The sequence below is a fragment of the Phasianus colchicus genome, chromosome 3 (assembly GCF_987193195.1).
Source record: "Phasianus colchicus chromosome 3, bPhaCol1.hap1.1, whole genome shotgun sequence".
Taxonomy (NCBI): domain Eukaryota; kingdom Metazoa; phylum Chordata; class Aves; order Galliformes; family Phasianidae; genus Phasianus; species Phasianus colchicus.
The window spans coordinates 33,779,642-33,789,588 of record NC_143438.1 but is presented as its reverse complement, the minus strand read 5'-3'; the positions used below and the strand labels follow the sequence as shown (position 1 = coordinate 33,789,588).

At 35.7% G+C, this 9,947-nt stretch overlaps 1 long non-coding RNA gene across 1 annotated transcript; it reads left to right on the top strand.

Moving 5' to 3' along the window:
- Positions 1-1,652: 1,652 nt before the first annotated feature.
- On the top strand, positions 1,653-3,681 carry LOC149918499 (uncharacterized). The gene is made up of 3 exons (XR_016465527.1): positions 1,653-1,894; positions 2,280-2,360; positions 3,095-3,681. It is a non-coding gene; the product is annotated as an uncharacterized LOC149918499 (long non-coding RNA).
- Positions 3,682-9,947: the final 6,266 nt, after the last annotated feature.

Genomic DNA, 9,947 nt, shown 5'->3' with positions numbered 1-9,947 from the left:
TGGGTCTTCCTTTCTACCTTTCTTGAATATGGCAGTGATGTTTCCCTTTTTTCATTTACCAGGGACTTCTTCATAGAGTCATGACTTTTAAAATATGATGTTAAGTGGCTCAACAACCACATCAGCCAGTTCCTTCAAGACCCTGGAATGCAAGTCATCTGGCCCCATAGACTTGTACACATTCAACATAATCACATGGGCTCTGACTTGCCCTTCTCTTACAGTGGGAGGAATTTTGCTCCCCTGATCTCCATCTAGAAGATGTGAAACTTCATGTCAGAATATCCAAGGTCTCAAGCATAACGTTGCTAGATCTGGTTATCATTTTTATAAATGTATCATGTTTCTAGAGTCAACATTTCCCCAGATTCCTCCAGGGAAAGAAGAAAAAGTGGCTAAAAATACAACACTGTTCATCATCCCAAGTTGATGCTAAAGCTAATGTGGAAGTAACATTTCTGCATTTATACTATCTATACTTCAGAAATTCAACCACAGTATCCCTAAAAACTCAGGATAAAAAGAGAAAGAAGTCTGCCTTTTCCTTTCTCGTAACTCTAACTGCTATGTTGACATGTAGCAAGATGAAGGACAGCTGAATACAGAGCAGTGCTCAGCTGTTCTTTTGTTGTTGTTGTTGTTTGTGTGTGTGTGGTGCTGTTTTTTGTTTTGGTTTGGTTTGTTTTTTTTTTCCACATATATTGTTTCTTTGTGTATGGGAGGCATACCTGCAAAAAAGGAGGACATATCATGAACCCTAGGATGAAAAACCACTCTAATTTGAAGGCAGTAGGATGCCAATTTGAGGCATGAGACTTAAAGTCTCAGGAAAAAGGGAACAACTACCCTTGAAGAATCTTTTGAGAATGGCAACGATATCTATTTGCCAGTCACCTATGTCTAGTGTCTGCATGTGACATCTTCTCATTGAAAAGCGAAAGCAGTGAAACTGTAAGCCCTCTCAGTGGTGCTACAGAACCTAGTGAAAGCTAAAAATGGGACATTCATTTTGTGAGTAGGAAAAATGGAAGCCCTAGAAAGTTCAGCTTCATTTCCCTCATTTCTGAATGAAGATTTGAGATTTATTAACTAATCTAGTTTGGAATTGGTTCCCTGTTCCTGACAGTCAAGATCTGGTTAATGAGAAGGTGGAGATGAGAAGTGGATCAGTGTATATCAATATAGGCAGAGAGCAAGAACTTCCAGATACTGGGTATCTTCAATTTAGCCTATGATGCCTTTTCAGACTGAAAGTATTCACATTAATCTTTTCTTCATGCTGAATTATTATAGACAGATTCAGCCAAAACAATTCTGGCAAATGATACAGGGCAAAGTATGTTGTTTTGCCTGTGCAGAGAACTCTTATGACCTTTCCTTAATTCACTGTGTATTGTGGTAAGCATAACGCTTTGAAAAGAGAAAACTTGAAGGAAGGCAGACCACTTGGCAGACAGTTAGCTTTCACCAGTTTTTGAAAAAAATAAGCAGTTGTGACATGAATATCTAATTTAAAAAAAAAAAAAAAAAAAAAAAAAGTGTAATAATATGCATATATTAGATGGCAAGATTGGGGCTAAAAATAAACGCTGACATTTTCCTAGCTGTGGTATTGTTATGTCTGTAATTGTATTTGAAATAACCTCAAAAATGTTTTCTGTGTTCATATATCAGATTTTGTGCAACTCCTCTGAGAGAGTTTCTGAAAAAATTTCATGCAGTAGAATAATCATCCTTAGACGTGCAAGTAGATATAATGCTTAGATACGTGTACTATCATATGTCTTCTAGTCTTCATCCTGTTCAACTCCGCAAGAGTTAAATCTGTTCTAATCTACATGAGATGACCTTGATGAGAATCATTTTCCACTGACAAATACAATCTTTTATTAAGGTAAAGAATACTGTTTCTCAACTAATTCTTCAGTTTCTTGAGTAGCAAAAAGTCTGAATGCTGGAGAACCTGATGGCAGAATCCTCAGGATGCATCAGATAAATCACATTACTCATGATGATGATGATGATGATATGATGAAGATATTGATAGTAATAATAATAATAATAATAATAATAATAATAATAATAATAATAAATAATAATAATAATATAGAAGCAGTAGGAAGGTGCTCTGGGGGAGCAAGCAGTCAAAAATGAGGAGCGTCCATAACACATCATTTTATTTTTTATTATTTCATTGGCATCAGACTTTTCTGATTATTATGATCAAGCCATGTAAGGGAAGAGTTGTTACTCAGTCTCAGTTTTCTCCTGCTCTACAGGCATTGAGACAGCACAGGGACATACTGTAAATTACAGCTTTCAATAGAGTAATAGAGTACTGCAAACAAAGAGCAACAGAGGTAAGTAAAAAGGAAATAATTTTGAAACTCTACTGATTAAGAAGTTAAAGTAATTTGCAGTGTTTATTTTTAAAAAAGCTAATTAAAGAGTTTACATTTTATCACGCACTGTAAAGAACTTCTGACAGGCATTGTTATAATATGAAATGCTGCAGTCTCCAGTAGAGTTTAATTTAGAGTAACAAAAAAGAAGGGAAAAGAAGAAATAAAACAATTGAAATGTTGCAAGCAGACTGCCTTAAGCTCAGGGGAGGCTTTTCAGAAAACTGCTTGGCAGAAGCAATGCAAACTAAGATACTGCCCTGGAAATAATATTTTTTTCCTGAAATTGTTTCAGGTTGAAGTGTTTAAAGAAGGTAGTATACAGTATAATGTATAAGTCACCGGCTAAGAAATTGAATAATTATAGCTTTTCACCTACTTGCACTAATTTTGCAAGATGACCCAAAGATACTGGTGTAAATCTTCACTGGAAAATTAGTGATTCCTGCATCAGATCAAAAGAGGTCTGTATTGTTACTAATTACCAATACTAACTTAGTAGTAAATAGCATAATGTTTGCTAAACATATTCAGTTTTAACATCTTGTACAGTTGTGTTAATTTCTTCCAAATATACAAAGGCTACTCCAAAAGTAGTATCTCCTTTTTTATTATGTTGGCCTTTGACATCAGAAGTGGTTGTTGACATAGAGGTTGAACCTTCTACCTTATGTTTTGTTACCTTGAGACAGATGGCAGCAGAGGAGCAGTCTGACAAAATGTCATCTGACATGGAAATGTGTATTAAATAAAGGTGTGTCATTGAATTCCTCCATGTGGAAAAATATTGCATCCATTGCCATTTACTGACAGTTGCTGAATGTTTATCAAAACCAAACAGTGGATATGAGCACAGTGAAGCGGTGGGTGCATTTCAGCAGTGGCAACAACAAGAAAGGGTCAACTCCTCTGCTGCAGATGTTTATGAGCACGGCATGCAGGCTCTTTCACTGGTGAAAATGTATGGCTAATGGAGATGTCTGTGTTGAAAAATTGTGTTTTGTTGCTGAGAATGTAGTGTTACTGTGTTCTTTCTTGTAGTTCCCAGAGAAATAAATAGGAAGCATTACTTTTGGAGTGACGTATGTATTTTTGGCCTGAGAGCACTTTGGTAACTATTGATTTCACTCTTGATTAATAACTTGGTTATGAATAATGACAGTTGCTGCATGTCAATTATTTAAATCAGTCAACTATTGCTTATTTACTTTAATGTTATTTACTTTTACAACAATATTTTTTTCATATCTACTAAATTGATATTGAGAAGTTTATTGTACTTTTGGCTATTAATTTTTTTTGCAGGGGATATGAGAAGGCAACTTTTCTTTGCCATTAGCAGCCCTTGAGATCTTCATATTTTACTTTCCTGGCAGGTAGATATATGAGCTGTTACAGAGGACAGGGAGTTGAGCTATAAGACATTGACTACACAGAAGACAGACTACTCTGTCTCACTTTTGTCACCAGTACAACTGTATGATTTGCCTTCCTAATGTTTCACTTTGTGTCAGAGTTGGAGGAAAATTAATTGGCAGAGAATCAACTCGGATAAAGCAATAGCATGAGGAAGAGCCACAAATGCCTGGTAAGAGTGTTTCTTGCCATGTATCTTGAGCAGATCTTTTCCATCTTTGTTCAACATAACCATGGAGGTCTGGGACACGAGACTTCTGATAGTATCTACACACACAGTCCAAACTATATATGGTTGTGGCCATATGCTATATGATCCCATGTATATAACTCTTTCTTTCAGGTTCTGTATTTTAAATTAGTGGAAATTAATCACTTCATTATTGCTTGCAAGGCACTAATACAACTTACTGCCACAACAGAGCATTTACACTTAGTACGTGCATAAATTGTATTTAAGAAAACATTTTCTCATTTAAATGGAAATGAAAACACAGCCATTTTTACTAGGCAGACTTGAAGTGCAGACAGACTGCTTCTGCAAGAAGACAGTACAAATCTCTGTGAATCAGGGTGTAAACCTATGCTTCTACCAGCTGGACATTGCTATTGTAGGTTGAATTATCAAATGTGTTCTACACTAAGAGTGCTTGAAACAGCTGGCCTGTCACATGGGTACTTGGATATTAGTCATATCATACTATTCCAGATCTTTGAAAATTGTGGGTTTTTTTCCAGGTACAACTGACTTTTTTTTTTTTTATTTATTTTAACTGTAGTCTCAGAACTAGCATCTTATGTGTCACCTTTGTCTGCCTTCTACATGTTTCAATATGAAGCAGATCCTGTTTACATTTTGTTAACTGTAAAAGAAAATATTTATTAAAATAAATTCACTCCAATAAAGCTTAAGTAAGTGGACATTCACAACATGGTGAAAAGTCAATTTGTCCATGCAGTCTTTTGAATGAATTAGTTTTGAGATTTTTGTGTGTTGTTATTGAAAACTAAATGTTCTCCTTACAAAAAATACACTCATATCTCCCACTGAGCCCCCTGCAAGCTAGTACACTCTGCGAATACCTTGTGTTACCCATTATCCAGTATGTACCAGCACTGCCTTCAGCATTTATGTACATCGCTGTCCACCAACAATGCCAGAGCTGATTGACCCATTGTCTATTTTTCCCAAACTTAGCATGCATTTTCATGCTCCTGCTTGTTATGGAATACCCTTTCTAGTTTGCTGTTTACAATCTAATCTCAACAGAAATTCGGTTCTGTTATCCCAATTCATTTCAGGATATTTTGGATAAAGGTATAGATACTGCTTTTGAAAATTTGTCTTATCTCTTGGTAACTGTAGAATAGAAATAACATTTTTTATTAGTTCATGTCTTTATTTCTCTAAGGTTACACATGACGAAACTTGGAGGAGTTCTTATGCAACTCTGAGCTTAAATATACTCATTTCTAGGCTGCATTTCAAATCACAAGAGATCTTCTATTTCTCTCCATTCTTGCTTCCTGTTTCCCTGCTTCTCTATTCACATCTACCTTATCATCATTTTACATGAAAGGAAGTTTTCCTTTAGCACAGGGCTCATAAAAATAAAAGATAATACAATGTATGAATATTACTGAGACAGCCAGCTTCTCCCAGCTAAGCTTTAATGCAAGTTCAGGCTACCTAGTGTGTGCTGTCACAGAAGACAGAAATAAGACTTCAGACAGCTTCCTAAAGAATGAAAATCATTCCTCACTTGCTGTATTGTAGTTGTAAAGGGACAGCAGGTTAATAGCAAAGGAGTTTATAACATGTAGAATGCACTGGCTGCAGAGGGCAGAGAGCCAAACAACCTGGGATGCAGCCTATGTGCTGGTGTTCAATGTCCACAGCTGTGTTATTCTGCAGCAAAGAGTAGTGGCAGGTGTTGGTGCTAGGCCATACTGGAATATCACAGTATTTTGCCTCCAATAGTGGCTGTGACCAGATGTGAATTTGCTTGGTAGTTTTGGAGAGGAGTTTTTGTAAATTTTAGCTGTTTGTCTTTTTCTCCCTAAATTATAATACTGGATTACAGTAAAAAATAATATTAATCAAGTCTAAAGGCCACTGCCTAATTGACTTTTATATTAGATCCAATTAATATTTTTTTTATTAATTGGATCTAATATAAAAGTCAATTAGGCTACACTAGTAAAAATTCATAAACTATTACCAGCTGCCAAGTGGATATCTATGCCTCAGTGCAGAATTTGTTCCATTTATTCTATTTACTCAATGTCTTTCAGAAAGGAGGTATCATAGCTTCTGATTCTTCATATGTACATATTTTTTTTTACTATGAATTGCAACCCCAGCCAATGCTGCTTTGATTTTACTCTTATCTTTCATTTCAATGAACATTCTCACAACCTTTACCTCTCATCACACATAGGCAGGCACTCTGAGGCATGGTGTCAATCATTAGACAAAAAAATATGCCAGCTATTTTAAAGCTGGAGTATTTGTTGCAGGCTCAAAAGACAGAGATCTAATGACTTACCAGGGGCTTTTCTCATAAACACGCACCTATGCTATACTCAGGGCTCAGTATTATTATTATTATTTTTATTCTTTCAATTCTCAAACTTAAAACACAAACACATTTTCTCCTAGAATATGCTGACAGCGTGTATTGGTATCTCAAGGCAGAAAGGTTGCTTTCCCCCAGGCAGTGTGCTGGCAACCTTCACATGGACACACATGACTGAGCTGCCTATAGGCACCCTTGCTTTCATTGTTTCCATAATTCAATATGTTTAAAAACAGCCATGCTAACAAACACTAGAAAAAGGAGTAGGAAGTGAAACTCTTTGGGAGTGAACTTCAGAAATGTAGCACATATAACTGAAGAAGGCATTCGGAGTGAAAACCTGAGAGGGATTTGCTATGCAAGAGTAAGACCTCATCTGAAGCTGGAAAATTATCATGTGCAATCACAGGGAAAGGTGGCGCATAAAATATTAAAAAAGTGATTGTTCTAACACTCTTTAACATATGGTTTGAAAGAAAATTTTTAATAAATTACATATTATCACAAATAATTCACAGATTACAACCTTTTGCTTCATTTTATTAATCCATTCTCTACCACATGCAAAAGCACTCCTGAGTGAGTTACTATAATGATTTAAAAACATTTTCTGAGCCTAAAATATATAGCAAAATTATCTTATCTCTTATAGTTTGGGCTACAGGAAAAACATAAAAATAATTATGCATTTCCAATCTACAGAAAGTAAAATTCAGGAGAAAATGCATATATTAGATGAAATAGTACATCTTCTTGCTCATGACAAACAAAAACTTTGACCTTGCTGCAGGAGAAGAAATTATAATAAATATGGCAGAATTCATTTTATTTTTGTTACTAACTATATTTTTGATTACTATATTCTTCTTTATAGTTAGACAAGCTTTTAAAGTACATAAATGGGCAAAGGTCAACAAAGAAGGTCTAGAGAGCCAAATGGAGTATGGGGAGCAAGTGAGACCTGTTGGTCTTCCCAGAGCAGAGGAGGCTGAGGAGAGGCCTCGTGGTTGCCTACAGCTCCTCATGAGGGGAGTGGAGGGGTAGCACTCAGCTCTGCTCTCCAGTGACAGTGACAGGACCCAAGCGAACAACAGCATAGAACTATGTCATTGGAAGGTCAGGCTGGGGGTTAGACAAAGGTTCATCACCAAAGTGTGGTGGGCATGGAACAGGCTGCTCAGGGCAATAGTCACAGTACCAGGCCTGCTACAGTTCCAGGAGTTCTTAGACAAAACTCTTAGACGTAGTTTGAATTTTGGGTCCTATGTGGAGCTAGGAGATGAAGTCAGTCATCTTTGAGGATCCATTTCAACTTGGGATATTCTTTGATTCTATTATTCTAAGTGTATATTTTTAAAAGCAAGCCAAAGATCTGTGAGATGAAATGTATATGGGCATAGTTCTATATAACTCTTCAACCACTTGTGAGTGGACAGAGGATATGACAACACAATGATGCAGAGACTAGTAGTCCCTTTTCAGTATTCAGCAAGAAATGATAGCAATCCCTGAAGTGATTTTAAAATGATTAATTATGCAGTGTAGCCATAAAAAAGTGGTGCTCCTCCTCACCATATACTTGTGTGAAGGGCCAAAGAAAATGAAAAATTGTAGGAGATGTGAATCTCCACATATGCTTTTACTTCTGCAAAACTAATTCTTTTAAGATATTTTGAATGAATGTGTAATATGTAGATGACCTGAACTTGAATGGATATGCATCCAGTCTTCTTGTGTCAATATTGCTTTGCTTATTGACAAACATTTGAAGGTACGACAGAATCACATTCTGGTGCAATTGCAAAATTTGAGCCCAACTCGAAAGCTGCGGCTGATTATTTATTTTATTGCAAGAGAACTTGTTCTTCTCATTCACTGTTAGCCTGTGCAGAACATGATACTAAGACTTGACAGCTTTTCAGAGAATTCTGTTCATCCACTGAGAAGATGAAAGATCACCACTGTTTGTGGAATGTATTTTTCCAGAATTGATGTGATACACATTTCTTGTTAATGCCTTGAAACATGTAGTGGAGGAGGTCATGGAGGTCATGTACAATGCTTTAGAACTAGTTTAACAAACAGATTAATCACAGATTGCTGTATTTTGTGAAATAGCATGAAAAACTGCAACATGGAATAACCAGTAGTACTGCTTCACAAGGCACTTATTGTGATAAGCACTTGTAAAATTATTTGCATTCTGGATGAACTTCCTATAGAGTATTTTATAAAATCCTTCATTATAACATTAAATTTGCTATTAAATCAGAGTTATAATTACATATTTTTTAAAAAATTTTGGTATTTTCAGAGAAACACTGAAAAATAGAAAGCATATATATGTAAAAATGCATAGTAATTAAAACTTTAACAAATGAACATGAATATTTCAGACTTTCCACATCTGTACTATTTCACCATGGCTTTGCTGAATAAGTCTTACTACTGAAGAAACTAGCCTCTTTAAGAACTTAAATATCTTAGATGCGCCAAATCATTATTTCCAGTGGTGTAGCAACAGTATATGATTATAATTTTATGTATTTTTTCTTTGCTAGAGTGGAAAAAAAAAAAATCTTGATCAAAAATGAATGTGATCTAGCATATAAAGTTATAAATATATATTTTAAATGTATCTTCAGGAAATTGTAATTTATGGGAATTACAATTGGAATAGTGCAAACATCATAAACTGCAAAAACAATGCTGGTCTGGCTGTATCCTAAAATGACAGTTGAAAACAGGTCAGCTATGAAGAAGTTTCAAGTAGTAATTATGGTATGCAAACTTTGGAAACATCATCTCATTTTTTCTGCGTAACAGCTCATTGTAGAGAGGAGAAGCTTTCAGTTGTTAGATGAGCTCAAAATGTAACACATTTTTACTTCACTCTGCACTAGTATCAAATGCATGCATATTGTATTTTTCAGTGTGTTTGCCTGCTTCTCTCTTGGCACAGAATGTATCTACTGATAAACAGCCCTTATATATTACTAATATACTGTAGTATAACACCAGGAAAGCATGAGACGATATTCTGTCTAATTGTTTTGATCAAACATGACATAGACTTTGTACTCACACTAGACATATTTCTGTAAGTTATAGCTTTCACAGTACCTGCTTTCATTTTTTTGTAATCCTGTCTATTTCAAAAACTAAAGAATGCAGCACAACCATTTCAGTTTTCAGCTTGTCAAGACTTTGCACAAATGATTTGTCAAGAAAAAGTCTAATTATGTCTGGCTTAAGGCTTCCATGTTAAACAGGAACAATTGTGACTGTGAAAGAACCGCCTCCTGGCACTTAAGCAAAATGTGAAAGCAGAATGATTGTCCTGCCTTGTGTCTTTCCATCAACACCCTGCAGTCAGAAAAAGAAACCACCAAATACTTCACTTCCATTTCTATCAGTTTCTTGTGATTGGCAGTACCCTGGCATTTGCCTTTTACTGTACGTGAGTCATACTTTTAGGGCAACAAGAGAGCCTGTTGAATACAAAGTTTGAAGCTAAGCAGACATCTTGCCAAGAGCTGCTACTGCAGCA